Source organism: Rhea pennata, chromosome 15, assembly GCF_028389875.1.
Source record: "Rhea pennata isolate bPtePen1 chromosome 15, bPtePen1.pri, whole genome shotgun sequence".
Lineage (NCBI taxonomy): Eukaryota > Metazoa > Chordata > Aves > Rheiformes > Rheidae > Rhea > Rhea pennata.
In genome coordinates this window covers 15571498-15585287 of record NC_084677.1, presented here as the reverse complement: position 1 = coordinate 15585287, position 13790 = coordinate 15571498, and the positions used below count along the sequence as shown (strand labels likewise).

At 54.0% G+C, this 13790-nt stretch overlaps 1 long non-coding RNA gene across 1 annotated transcript; it reads right to left on the bottom strand.

The window, feature by feature from the left end:
• Positions 1-9634: 9634 nt before the first annotated feature.
• LOC134147403 (uncharacterized) lies at positions 9635-13238 on the bottom strand. The gene is made up of 2 exons (XR_009960003.1): positions 10792-13238; positions 9635-10464 (listed from the first exon to the last, which is right to left on the bottom strand). It is a non-coding gene; the product is annotated as an uncharacterized LOC134147403 (long non-coding RNA).
• Between the last annotated feature and the right edge of the window lie 552 nt (positions 13239-13790).

Below are 13790 nucleotides of genomic sequence, written 5' to 3'. Positions count from 1 at the left end.
TGCTTCTCGAGAAAAGCTTCTAAAACCTCTGGCAACCTTTAGACACCCCACCAGCACTGGACCGAAAGGTGGTTCCTCCTTTCGAGACTATCCTAGGCCAAATCCCCCGGGGGGAACAGCCCTGGCATACAGGAGGGGATGCTCTGTATTACCGGCGCCAGTCGCTAGATGCCAGCCTGCCTCCGTCGCCAGCTGGGCCAGGGACCACCCATCTGGCTGGGAATAAAACCTTCAAGCCAGCAGGTTGAGGCCGGCAAGGGACGAAAAAATCAATTAAAGCCATTTGTCTTGTCTCCCTGTGAGCCGTGGTGTTTGCAGGAACAGAAAGGTTTCTCCAGAGCCTCCCTGGCTCCAAGCTGCCAGGACATGTATCGGATGAACAGACAGGGAAAGTCAGGGCTTAGGCTGCAAATGCAGCTGCCCAGACTCCTGCGAGTGCAGCTGAGCCTGGATATCACCGGAGATTTTGCTTTTTGTATTTTCTCCCTTTTTTTCCCTCAACCTCGGAATATATTTGCTCATTGCAGGGACTTGCTGCACCCACAGAGCAGCACAAGTCCTGCACGAAGGGCCCTGAATCAGGCCAGGGCCAGGAGCTCTGGGCCTGAGCAACAGCTTATGTCTCTAAAGGGCCTTTCCCACACCCCAGCAACGTGTCACTGCTGCGCCTTGCACAGCCAAGTGCATCCTCCATCGGCCTCCTGCAAGGACCAGGCGCTTCCCACCACGAGCCCGCCCTCAGCCCTGCCCCATCCCTCCTTGGGAGGGCTGTGCTTCGTCAGCCCGGCGTGAACCCCTTCCACCTGGTACTAAAACAACTGCACACAAAAAAACAACCTGCCCCCCTCCCCCACACACACACCTGATGCTACAGGCACCCTGGGTGGTAGGACCAGACCGGAGCCATCTCCCAGGCTGCTTGGAAAACCTGTTGCAGGTTTTGTAATGGAGATCTTGCTTGGAGAATAGGCTTAGTGTAACAGCTTCTTATTTAACGTGGCCCAAACTTATTGGCAGCAGCAGCCAAGGGAGCCAGGAGCAAAGCGGGTTGCGTTGCGCGGCTACGGTGCTGGACCCAGCCCGCCGGCGCCCGGCTGCCTCGCACCGCCGCAGCCGGCTGCCCCTTTGCTTTTGCACCCTCGTACCCGACGGGAGAATCAGGCCCTGGTGCCTCTGTGGCCACAGCACCCGCGGGTGAGCAGGCTCCTCCGCCACAGCCAGGGCTGGAGATTTGCAGCCGCGACTCCACGGATAGGAGCTCTGCAAGGCAGAGCAGAACTGGGGACAGCCCCACTTTGTCCCGGCTCCAGGAGGGCCCTGGGCAGCGCAGACCCCCTGGATCCACCACCGCCTATCCGGGGAGATAAGAGCTTTTTGCCCGGCAAGAAGGCACCCGCATTTCGGCAGCGCTTCCTTCAGGGGCATCTCGCAAACACTGAAGTTGCAGTAAAACAGCAAATCAAATAAAACCATGTCTGTGAGCAAGGGAGAAGCTGCTTACGGGAGGGGGCAGAAAGCCGGTGCCGGGGGCACGTAGCAGCGTGGGGCTGCTCGGCGGCCGGGCCCGGGGGGAGCCGGGCGGCCCCGAGCCCCCGGGCTGCCCCCGCCGCCGAGGCCGCGGGTGCCGGCACCCCGCTGCGCGCTGCCTTCGTCCGCGGTGCGCAAAGGCGGCGGGAGCCCGAGCCGGCCCCGGCCCCGGCCCCGGCCGCGCCGAGCCCAACAGGTTCGCGGCTGCTCTCACCTGCGGCGAGCGGGGCTCGCTCCGCGCTGCTCCGCGCCGCTCAGCGCCGCCGCCGCCGCCGCGCCATGCCCGAGCTTGGGGACCCGCAGCCGGGGAGGCTGCGAGCGACGGCGAGAGCCGGCTCCCCCCCCGCCGCCGCCGCCGCGCATCCCTCCTGCCTCCTCCCCTTTCCCGCTCCTCCTCCTCCTCCTCCTCTTCCTCCCCCCCGCAGCCCCCGGCCCCAGCCAGGGCCGCTGCGCCCCGGGGACTGGGTTTCTCCTCCTCGTTCGCCAGTCCGCAGGTACCACCCTTAGGTGCCCTCCGCGGGTACCAGGAAAGGCTCCGAAGGGGCAGCCGGTGAGGCCTGGCGCTAACCGCCGGGAGAGCTCACTTAGGCAGGGTGCCCAGATAATTTCATTTACCACATCAGCTTTATTCCAGTTACAGGGAACAGGAGAGCGTTCCCCTCGCTGCCGACAAGCGCTGCCAACGGGGCCAGCACAAGCTGTCCCAGAAAGTGATGGATGAGTGGACGGGTGCGACTGACTGGCTGTGGGCAGAAATCTCCCCATTTTCCAGGGAGCTGGGGCTGTTCAGCTCTTTGGCATCCAGAAAACATGGCCAAGCCTTTCCCGATGGCACGAGGTGCCGTCCTTCACCCCAGGAATCGCTGCAGCTGCACCGGCACCATGACTTAGTGCCAGCTGGGCATCTCTCACCTCCATCCAAGCAGACACCTTGAGCTTTTCCCACCCATCCCATGTCACCCCCAATGCCTCCTCTTGATGCAGCCCTTCCTGGGCTGCAGATCAGTGCTCCTCGCAAGAGGAAGGACCAAGAGAGACCCTGTGGGATGACCAAACCCCAGCCACATGCAGGGGCAACATTTGCTGTGCTTTCTGGTTACTCCTGGACTTTCCTGGAGGGAGGAGGGCGGCGAAAGCCAGCAGGAAGGGGAAGAGTTACTGCTCCCGCCTCATATGCAACTGCAAGGAGCCAGGCTATGAATTACAATCTTCTTGCAGTCAATAAATGCCGCCTTGTATAAATCAGCGCATGGCCTGGCGGGATGTGCTGCTGGCTCTCACGCCAGAGGAAATTAGAGTGACAAAACAGGCTGCAGCTCCTCCGTTGCCTTATTGCTGGGAGCAGAGCTGAGCAAAGGGTCTCCAGCAAGTGCATCCAAGGGGGAAAAAAAAGGAGACAGGTGGAAATTTCCATCTTTTCTCCTTGGCTGAAATAATAGCCAAAATTTGGCTCAGAGCAACCAAACTGCCCTGCTTAGCCCTTGTAGGCCAAGGGAGCTGTGAGGCCCTTGTTTCTCTGCTCCCCTCTTGGCTGAGCACATGCAGGACTCGCTGCACTAGTGCACGAGGGATTTTTTTTTTCAGGCTGCAAGGGACAGATCCGTTTTGGATGGCTTTGTTCAGCTCTAACTTAACAGCCCCTGGTTTACACCAAGGAATTTTGCTTCTCCAAAGAAATACCCCTCCCCGTATCCCCTCTCCATTCCCCGGGACCTTCCTCTTCCCCCATGCTATGCTTGCAGGGCCGAGACTGCTGTTTTTGCCATGCAGAGCGGTGGCAGTGGAGGATTTCCTAAATCCTGGAGGACGAGCAGTCGGGATGGAGCAGCCAGGAAGGAGCCCCAGCACAGGTGGGCACCCGGGAACGGGCAGAGCCCGGAGACGGCGGTGGCACCGTGTTATAACAATAACAGGACCGAACACTTTTAAATGGCCCCTTCTGTTCCCACGAAGAGGGTGCGATTTTGCTGCGCTTGGGCTGTCCCTCCCCATCCAACCAGCAAAGGAGAGACTGCCAAGCCACGACGCTCTTGTGAAGATGCCCTGGAGAGCCCATCTTGGTACCACCTCCGAGGGAAAGAGGGCTCAGCACAACCCTGTTAGACACCAAAGAGTCCACCAGGAGCAAGGCCGCGCACTGCCCCGCTGCGGGGCCGGGAACCCGGCTCCTCCAGGCTGCCTAGTGCCTTTGGATGCCTGGGACTGGCATCGCGAAGATGTGAATACTTTAAAAAAAAGAGCAGGATGTGTTGAAGCATATGTGCGCGTGCCTTTTCCTGGCTCCCTGGTGAGGCCCCGCTGTCTCATCGCTCTCTAAGCAGTGTTACTCACTGGGTTTTTTTTGCAGCAATTCCCCCTTTTTAACCAATTCTCCCCCTCCTGAAGCCGCAGACACTGACCCAGGGGCTTTGCAAGATGCTCAGTTTTGCTCTAAGAGCCCGTGAGGGGCTCAGCCCTCGGAGGACTCGGACACACAGCTGATGCCAGTGTCTAAGCCCTGGCGGGTTCCTGCACCTGCATTTCCATGGGAAACATGTTTTGCCCCAAGATGATGGTGTGAAAGGTTGTGGCTTTCCCAGTGCACGAACAAATGAGGTTGGTGCATCATCATCATCATCATCAGTCATCATCATCTGCCTCGCACAGGGATGAAACTGCCTTCATCCCCAGCCTACCGAGTTCCGCTCTGTGGGTCTCATCTGCAGCAGGCGGCAGAGATGGCCCTGGGGCAGGGACAGGATGCTGCTCCCGTGCGACGGGCCACCCCACCACCACCCTGCGCCACCTCCCCCAGCGCGGACCCGGGGCAACAGCTCCCTCCGAGCTCTGCTGGCCCCCACGGAGGTTTCGGCAGCCCTCGGTCAGGGCTGCCCGCGGCCCTGCTCCAAAACGGCTCCCGTTTCCTCCGCGCCTGGGCCAACAGGTTGCAGCGAGGTGCGACGGTGCCCTGAGGCCATGATGAGGATGGTTTATCGCAGGAGAAGCTTGATGGCTGCTGAGTGCGGCAGCTCCTGGTGCCTTCAGCAGTGCCAAGGGGTTTTTTTCTGGGGGGAGGAGGGTGAGGATGGGGTTCGTTCAAGGATCCCCTAATCTGATCTCTCTCTCTGAGTTTCGCTGGGGTCTTAAATTTTTTACCCAGACCTGAATAATTTAGCTCCGACGCAGCTCGCTTGTGGTTTTTGAGCTTGAATGCTCCTTGCATTTCTGCTTGACCCACTTTAAAAGCTAGGAAAAGCCACCAGGCGCGATGCTCCACAGCTGCGAGGGCGAAGATGGCCCCGGCAGGGATGGCCCCGCGCACCCCCAGCTCCCTGGGCACTGGGGGACTCCAGACCCCCCACCAGGGGCTCTCCCTGCCGCAGGGATGGGGGCAGCTCCGCAGCCCCTGGCCTCCCGCCACGGCTCCTGGCTGCTCACACCATCACCTCACCTCTCCCAGAGCCAGTCAAACATGGATTAATCCCACCAGGGATTAATTAGAGGCGAATTTATCATCTTTGGGGTCCCAGTCGCTTACCAAGGACGGTGACAAACTTTCTCCATTCAGCCGCTTTGATTGAGACTCTCTCCTGCACAGGGTTGCTCTCGGCCTCCCTCCGGCCCCCGCACCAGCTACGCCAACCTGGCAGAGCTGGAGAAACCCGCAGAGGAAACCCTGAGCCTCCCTCCCCCCTTCCCCATTGGAACAGATTTGCATCCGTCCCTAATTAATCCAAGACGAGCTGCTAATTCAGCTCCTTGATTGCAACTTTGCATGATTGCTGCACAGCCCCGGGGTGGAAGGGGAGGAGACGATCAGCAGCAGGCACAGCGGCAGAGAGGGCCTGGGGGGCAGAGAGGGCCTGGGGGGGGGCAGAGAGGGCCTGGGGGGGGGGGGGGGGCGAGCCGGGCTCTTGCCCCCTGCTCTGGGCTTTTCGAAGACCCAGGTTGCGAGAGAGAGATTTTCCCCGAAGGCAGGGAGCGGTGACACCTCCCCCCCTCCATCAGAAGAGCCCCCCAGCAGCAAGCGAAGCCCCAGCGCCCCGGGGGGCCCGCGCCGCTCCGGCAGCGATGGGGGGCCGTTCCGGGGAAATCCCCCGATCCCCTTGGGATCTGGGCGAAATCCAGCGCTCCGAGGGACGAGCGAGCCATGCCCAGCCCGTGGCCGCAGGGCGGCCGGGACGCGCCGCCGCCGCGGGGCCTTTTGCGCGCCGCGGGCAGCACCCGTTTCAGGCAAACGAGGGCACCGATTTTAGAGGAAACGCAGCCGCTCTGGCTCGCACTAGCCAGGGCCTCGCACGGCCCCTTCCTCACCCCGCTCCACTGCCCGCGGCCGCCGAGCGCCTTAAACGCCTTACGGGGGATTTGCATAAGCCCGGGGAGGGGGCAGGAGCCGGGAGAAAAGCGGCGACAATGGGAAAGTCACTGCGTTAAAGTGCTTAGAGGGGGGGAAAAAACCTGATAAAGGCATAAACCAGTTAGGGGGATATATTACTCGTAGCCTGTTTATTCAAATCCCATCTTATAGGAAATCCTCTTAAAGCGAGCACCTGATTGCACATTAAATTCCTAATTGAATAATAAGGGAATTACATATTTATTCCACATAGGCATAAGGATGGGAGCCCGCACGGGTATCTGCCCTAGTGCACTGCCACGGGAGCGGACGCCACGGGGAGACGGGTCTGAGCCTGGCAGCCCGGAGCTGCATCCAGAGCCGCGGCGTGAGCAAGGAATCACAGTGCTGCGAAGGGGCAATTCCCGGCCTCTCCGCCTCAGCTCTGTGCTATAAATAAATCAGGGGGGAAAAAAAGTCAAAACAACAAAAAGCAGCACCTGGCTCTCAAGAGGTGCATGAGAAAAGCAAGACTGACGCACACCGAGAAGGGCAGGCTGCTCCGGTGTTCAAGGGAGAGGGGAGAAAAGAAATAGAAGAGCTAAAAATAGCCCCTGGATGCTGCTTTCTTCCCGGAGATCATTTTTCTACCCAGCTGTTTCATTTCATAAACAGGCTTATTTATTTATCCCCCTCTTTCCTCCACCTTTTTTGCTTTGTTTTGTTTTACTCGGCGCCACCGCTTTGCCCATCCCCGTGCTGTGCATCTCTTAAAAGCAAGTTGAAAAAGAAAAGAAAAACCCATAAAACTCCTCGATCGCTGCCGCAAAGGCTCGCACTGCCACCGCACGCGGTAGGTAATTGAATGTCCCAGCGTGCATCCGCTAATGCACACACCGATATAAATAAGAGCGGGCGGCGCGCGGCGGGAGCAAAGCCGGCGGCTGAGCCCGCTCCCAGCCCCGCAGTTGCTCCAGGCTGAACAGGAAGGGAGGTTTTATTGCTCCCCTCCTCCTTTTTTTTTTTTAATCGAGGTGATTATTGAATTTCCGCCCCCCCCGCCACAGCACCGGTTTTGCAGAGCCTGGCCTGGCGCACGGCTGCAGCAGCTCCGGCCGGGGCCGGCGAAGCTCCCTGCTTTGCTTTCCACCCTCCCGCATGGGGCAGGCACTGCGGGGCCCCGCAGGAAGAAACGCAGCTTTAAGCGCGGCCGGAGGGGCAGAGTCTGGCGCCAGCGTGGCTCCCTGCTGCGCGGCTCCCGCTCCGGCACCGTCCCCGCACGGCCGGGCATCGGCCCCCCAGCAGCTTTGCTCTCAGCCCCTTCAGCTGAACCCAAACTGGATTATTTTCCCCCATCTTGTTCTCCACCTGACCGTGCCCCAGGCTGGGGAGAAGGGCCCCGAGCACACGCTGAATGCACTGCAGCAGCTGTCTGCTGCAAAAGCCGGGCGAGGGCAAGGGGGGATGCTCAGCTGCGGCTTTTTCCACCTGCTCTCCAAAAAGCAGCGATGCTCCATTAGCAGCAAGCTTGTCTCTGGCACGGAGCTGGACTGTTTGCTCTGGCTTGAATAATTCCATCTCAGACTCGAGTCCTGGGTCGCAAGCGAGGAAAAGTAGCCAAGAGCATTGGTACCTCGTCGCTCCGCTCGAAGCAACCCAGCCGAACTCCAGGGCCGGCTCCTCAGCAGCACGCAGAGCGTGCCGGCGGGGAAAGCGGGCGCGAGGGCGCCTGCCCTTGTAATAGGGCAAATAATTGCACAGGAGATTTCTCAGCCCCTTCCCTGGGCAATCAGGCTTAACGGGGCCAAACTCGGGAACAGCGCAGGCGGCTGCGATCGCAGCAGAAGGGCAGCTGCCTCTCTCATTGCTTTGAGCTGTTATTCAGGATTTTTCGGTGGGTCATTAGAGAAGAGTCTGGCCAAGAGGTTCACATTTTCTGGTGTTTTGCCACAATTTGGAATCAAAGAAAGGGGTGGCGATAGAAGGGGCGAGTGTGAACCCACTCTCCAGGGATCTCGTACCTGAAGGAACCTGCCCAGACTGTAGCTTACAACAGGAGCCTGCGACCCAACTACAGCTCTGCAACCATCCTCCAGCTGCACCCCAGCACCAAGCGCGTTGTGGCCAGCAGGCTGGCACACCGCCGCCAAGCTCTCCGCGCCTGCTCCACCAGCCTGAAGGAGGAAATGCTTCACTGACAAGACCAAGGCAATGAAACCACCCAAGTCCAGAAAGAGTCGAGGGTAACTGTTGTCAACATCAAACTACCCTGGAGGCCTCTGATATGTCTGCGGGATGCAGAGGGATTTGCAAGACTCAGTGGCTGACGAGAACTGGGACTAGCTCCAGTATGGAGCTACTGCTTTAGGAGCTCCCCCCTTCTTGATCTTTAGTTTGTGAATGGGTGGAGAGAGGGGGAAAATGGCAGAGAATTATAGACCTAATGATGAACCCTAAGTACAGTCAACACTCACCTGAAAGCTCTTGATCAGCATTTATTGGCAAACAGTTGGAAAGCTGCTTTGCCCCAAACCTCTTTTTCCTTTTTGCCTTCATACACAGTCCGTTTTTCTCCCTTCATCTGGTGTCCAGTATCCGCATTCCAGTGACTCTCCCTGGAGCCACGAGCTCCTTCCTAGGCTGATCATACTTAGCGTTAAGTAGCAGCACTTAAACAGCAGAGTTGGCTGCTGCCATTTGGCTGGATGTCATTAAAAAAAAAAAATCACTTCTCTGCTAGCAAGTAGAGTCGTTTCCATTTTTGAATGGTAATCTGCATTTATGCATTCGGCAGACCTAGGGCAGGAGGGGAGGGGCAGTCAGACCTTCCCCTGCATCAGTAGCTCTGGAAGACTCGATCCACGCAGGGTTTTGGGGACAGGAAGAGTTGCCAGCATGACCACGTTGACTGGAAGCTGCTGCCACCCACTAAATCTGCCAGCAAACAGTTTGTCTCAGATCCTTACTTTGCTCCAGGCAAGAGAAAAAGGAAAAAGTCATCAGCAGCTGAACAAACAGTTTGGAATCACTTATCTGAGCTAACATAGTTGATTCTGCCTGAAGCAAATGAACGCGCAGCAGCAGCGCCAGCCAGGCACCATTCCCCGCCCAAGCCGGATCCGAGAAAGGAGGCATCTGCACACCTACTCCCTACAGGATGAGGAAGGGAAACACGGAGGGTCCCATCACTGCAACTCTTCCACTGTTAGTAACAGCAGAAAGACTTCTCCCACCCTCACCAGGATCTTTATGCCGGCTTTGCAGAGGAAAGCATTCATACAGGATAAAAGGAAGGAGCAACCAGAGGAGGTACCTCCTCACGGGCTTGCTCTGTGTCTTCCCTCTGGGCTTGAAGGTGAGGAGAGAGAGAGCTCTGCTCTCTTTACAAGCTTCAGTCAGTGCATATTTAAACAGCACTAGCACAGCTGAAACCCATAAAAGAAAAAAGGAAGGTATCTAAACTTACCTGAAGAGCAAGCGGAAGAGTGCACCACTGAGTCCCTCAAGAACAGTTCTAAGGAAAAGCAAGGAGGAAAAAAAAAAAAAAAAAGAAAAAAAAAGGTATTTTTAGAGAAAGTGCACCATGCGCCAGTAGAAACTCACTTGGACCTCTCCTGGTTTCTGCAAAAATCCATGCTGACAGCTTTGAAGAGCTGCTATGTCACATAGCCAGGACTAAGATTTATTACTAACAGGATTTTACGGTTTGGGCTGCAAAGTATGGAACACATGTAGCATCACCCTTATCTGGCCCCATCTTCAAGCAGCAAACAAAAGGAGGAAGACGCTGAATACTTATCACAACACAGGTTTAATTTCATATACAATTATAAAATTACAAACAGCAACAGGCTAGCAGTGAGAGCCAGACACCTAGCGATGTGGAACGTTAGCTTTTTCCACCGAAGACAGATATTGAATAGCCTAAGTGAGCACCGCAAGATGCGGTTTCCGCTAGGTAAGGAGGCAAACATGAAAGCAAATAGATCAAAGCGAAGGGTTGAGTCGACATCCCCCAGAATCCCAGAGCTGCGGATCTGGGGACAACTCGCTGCTCCGAGATGAATCGGACGCACGCAGAGGCAGCGCAGGGGAAGTCAGCGTACAGACTACTGCAGCCACACGGTCACAGTCACAGAACCGAGACAGCGGTAGCGAGCACAACTGCACTACTATTTGCAAGCCAGAATAAAAACTTCTTGCCTGTTGTTTTCAAGGCAATGTAAGACGGTATTTGCCAATTTAAAGTGTTAAAATGAAAGCATGTTGCAGTTCAGAAAAATGGGAATTCACTAGATTCCTTTGGTTGCGCAACTGGCATCCGGACGGATTTATTCAGGCTCAGAGAGCCACGCTCTCTCCGCTGCAAGCCTTTCACGGTGAGGTACCGACTGCAGAGGCTGCTCTGCGCACGTAGAGACGACGCTCTGTGCTGCTCGCGGATGGTAGCGGGTTAAGTCAAGGCGATTGTTAGCCAGGACAGCTGGAGCAAAGAATAAAACTTTCCAAATCTCTGCAGCAACTAATCCCCCCTCCGTGCTTTGCACAGCAACAGGAGTCTTTGTCCGAGTAGCAGCAGACTGCCTGCACGCACGAGTGGTGTATTGAATAGCTCAGGCGACCTGCAAGGAAAGAAATTCTACAGTCCTACTACAACGTTGCTTTGGTGCTGACACCACTATTAGAGCCAAGAAAGCACAGCATGAGATCCAACATACATATATAAAAAAAAAGGGTTTTATTGATGAGCTCCTCAGAGCTCTGGCTAACCCATTTGGAGAGCTAGGGGTTCCCTGTTAGGCAGAGGTCAGTCACAAGTTTCCTTTGTGAACCAGAGACACATCACTGCATTCAGCTCCTTCTCTAATATTTATTTGCATCTAGGTAGGTTTTGAGCAGCTTTTCCCCCTTCCCCTCCATAGGAGCACAAGCCTAAGAAACTCACTCACGCAGGATCTGGACCAGCAAGGCGCACGCACGCACCCGGCTTCGGGGGGAGCACTGGCAGTGTCCTGCTGACCAGGGCGTCAGAGGAAATGGCTTTTACTAACCTCTTCACGCTTTCAAATGGCTGGGCCTGGCAGAGAAGGAAATTAACTGTTAGATTTGTATCTGTATCTTGTAAGCAGTGACATAACAGCCCAGAGCACACAGAAACTCTCGGCTTCAGGACTTGAAAGCCGAAGCAGGTTAAACAGACTGATGTCGAGACACAGTACATACACTTGCGACCTATTTACACCTGAAGAGAAACTGCTCCTTCCCGGCGATACGCACCTGGAACAGATCCCACTAGAACCTACGACCTGAGTTTAGAAATCCAAGTTTATGAAGTTCCCCCACCCCCAGCTTTGGTTGTTTCCGTTGTCCGTGTCTGGCCCCCCAGGCACTACTGAACAAAAAAGCTGCCGAGAAGTGCAGTCAGCATCCAGGGAGAGAGAGAAAGAGAGACACTTTCAGAGGAACACTGTCCTTCTGAGGAAGGTCAGTCTAAAATGAGGGGGGCTGTATAGCTGTTCCCATACCGTACGACTCAAAGCCGAGGGCCACAGCACAGGTCTGCAGCCTCCCTGGCTCATCCTGGGGAATCCAGGGCGGTTAGGTATCAGAACAAAAATTCATTTAGACACCGCTTGACCTGCGGAGCCTAACAATTCAGTCAGTACTCCAAACGCGGATGAGGACGCAGCCGCAAACGACATCTCTGGTATGTTTAAGGGAAAGGGGGAAAAAAGGAAAAAAAGAAAAAGCCTTTGCGTCACTGGGATTAAACCCCATCCTTAAAGGCTTCAACTTTGGTAGCGTACTGCAACAGGGCAGTTACTGAGGGCCTAACATGGGCCTAAGGCCATAAGGGCAGAGATCATTAGTCCTATTTCATCTGAAAAATTTTATATCCTCACGCCGTGAACTTGGACAACACAATTTGCTGTCACCACTTTAAATTCACTGTCAGCACTGACCAGAAGACCAGCTGTTCCACCCTATTAGGTGCATGCTGGTTACTAACCCCAGAACATTGCTACTTTTGCAGATTTTTAATCCGTTACAACAGGAAAAAACTAGACACTCCTACTGGCTTCCAGTTAGAGTGAGCCAAGCAGGGCGCAGTGACTGGACTACAGCATATGGAAGACACTGGGATCTCCAAACCACATGTGCAAGAAGATAAGCAGGCCCAAGAGTTAAGAGGAGGTTAGAATTAGCATGATAAATGCTCCCAGTTTAAGCAGCAGAAGTTAGTAAATACATTAAAGGGCAGTATCTTGCTAGGTTTCACAGCCTTTGTTAAAGCTGAAGAGTTGTAAAACTTGTAGGTTTATCAGACCTGTATTGCTTACTAGTGTTTACTACTAACTTTGAGTTTACACCAAGTCTCCAAGTATGTTATCAGGAATGTTACTAGCTTTAGTCTGGAACAAGCAGCCATCTGACAGCTCCCAGGTGGTTCAGTTTGCCTGCAAAACTCAGTGGGCTTATATTTACTCTAAGATTTACATTTTACTCTGCAGTTTTGAGCTCCACAGCAAAACTGACAGCACTCGTAGTGAAAACTCTTCCAGTCCATGGAATTTAGTTGTCAGCCAGAGCCTAAAGTCGAGAGACTAAACAAGATTTCAGCATAGTTCAGTGGTTTGCTCTAAAAGCAGCGGGTTCCAAAGAAGACACTACAAGTCACTCTAGCCAACTACCTAGGACAGTCAAAGGTCTTCACCGAATAGGCAAGCCTGATCCCTTCCCTCCCACGTGCATGGATGTGGGAACATCTCCCTTGTACACTGACAGCAGAGGGACTAACTACACCCAGCTCTTCGGTATGGGCTACCAACCCCCTCTGCTCTTTTAGAGGGGAAAGTCCAAATGCCCACAGTGGGCTTTGGGGACACAGTGTCACTGCTCTGTTTCTTGACAGAGGACACATCACAGTATCAAATCCTAAAAGCACATCACCGTCTTGTTACAGTAGGAAGTTTACGCACAGAGTACTCAGTTAAGTCCAGCTTCTGTCCTCCTTTCAAAATCAGTCATCTCCTTTTCTGCTTTTATTTTTATCTCTTTGTAAAAGGTTAGTAGAGGGAAAAGGAAGCAACCCGCATTGCTGCACAAAATGCAAAACAGGCTCATTTTGGCAAAGAAAAGCAACACTCACCGAAGTGACTGGCTAATCATTTGCTCACTAGCTGTTATCCAGAACTTAAGAGAAGGCACATTATAACCCTAAAAATAGACTGCAGCACTGCTCAGCCTTGGACAGGCCTAGCCAGAGTCAGAGCAGTTGAGGATTCGTTCCAAAGCTGCCAGAAAGATAACCATTCTTTGGAGAGCATCACAAGAGGTACTCTGATGAAAGATGAGTATGGTTATCCAACAGAAGAGAGCCCAGAAGAAAATTAAACTTCTGAAGTCATTTACATTTACATCAATGGATGTAAAAAAAAAAAAAAAAAAAAAAAAAAAAAAAAAAAAAAAAAAATCCTGAACCTTCAGTATTAGAGCAATACACTCAGCCCCAGGCTGGAGGGGAACAAAAAGCAAGAGTTATGCCTTCTAGTCAAAAATCTTAAGGCCATTTAAAGAGCAGGGCTGACGTACTCTAAAGTGTGACAGAAAGCCAAACAGAAAGGATACTGTCTTGGCTTTGAACAATTTTTTCAAAAGCTTATATAAAAAAAGATTATTGCTACTCTGACATGGACATAAAGTAATCTACAGAAGAAAAAGTGCATGCCACATCTTTAAAAATACCCACAAGTGTACCAGCTACTATAAACTAGAGACAGCTAAGTACTAAAGGTATACAAATAAGAATCTAACAATTCCTCCTTTATTCAAGCCTTCCTCCTGCAGTGATTTTTCTTCTTCCTTGCACAGGCACTTTCTATATTCTATATCCTTGTGCAAGGAAGGACTTCATTTTCCATCCCAGCAAACAGAAGACTCCCACAAA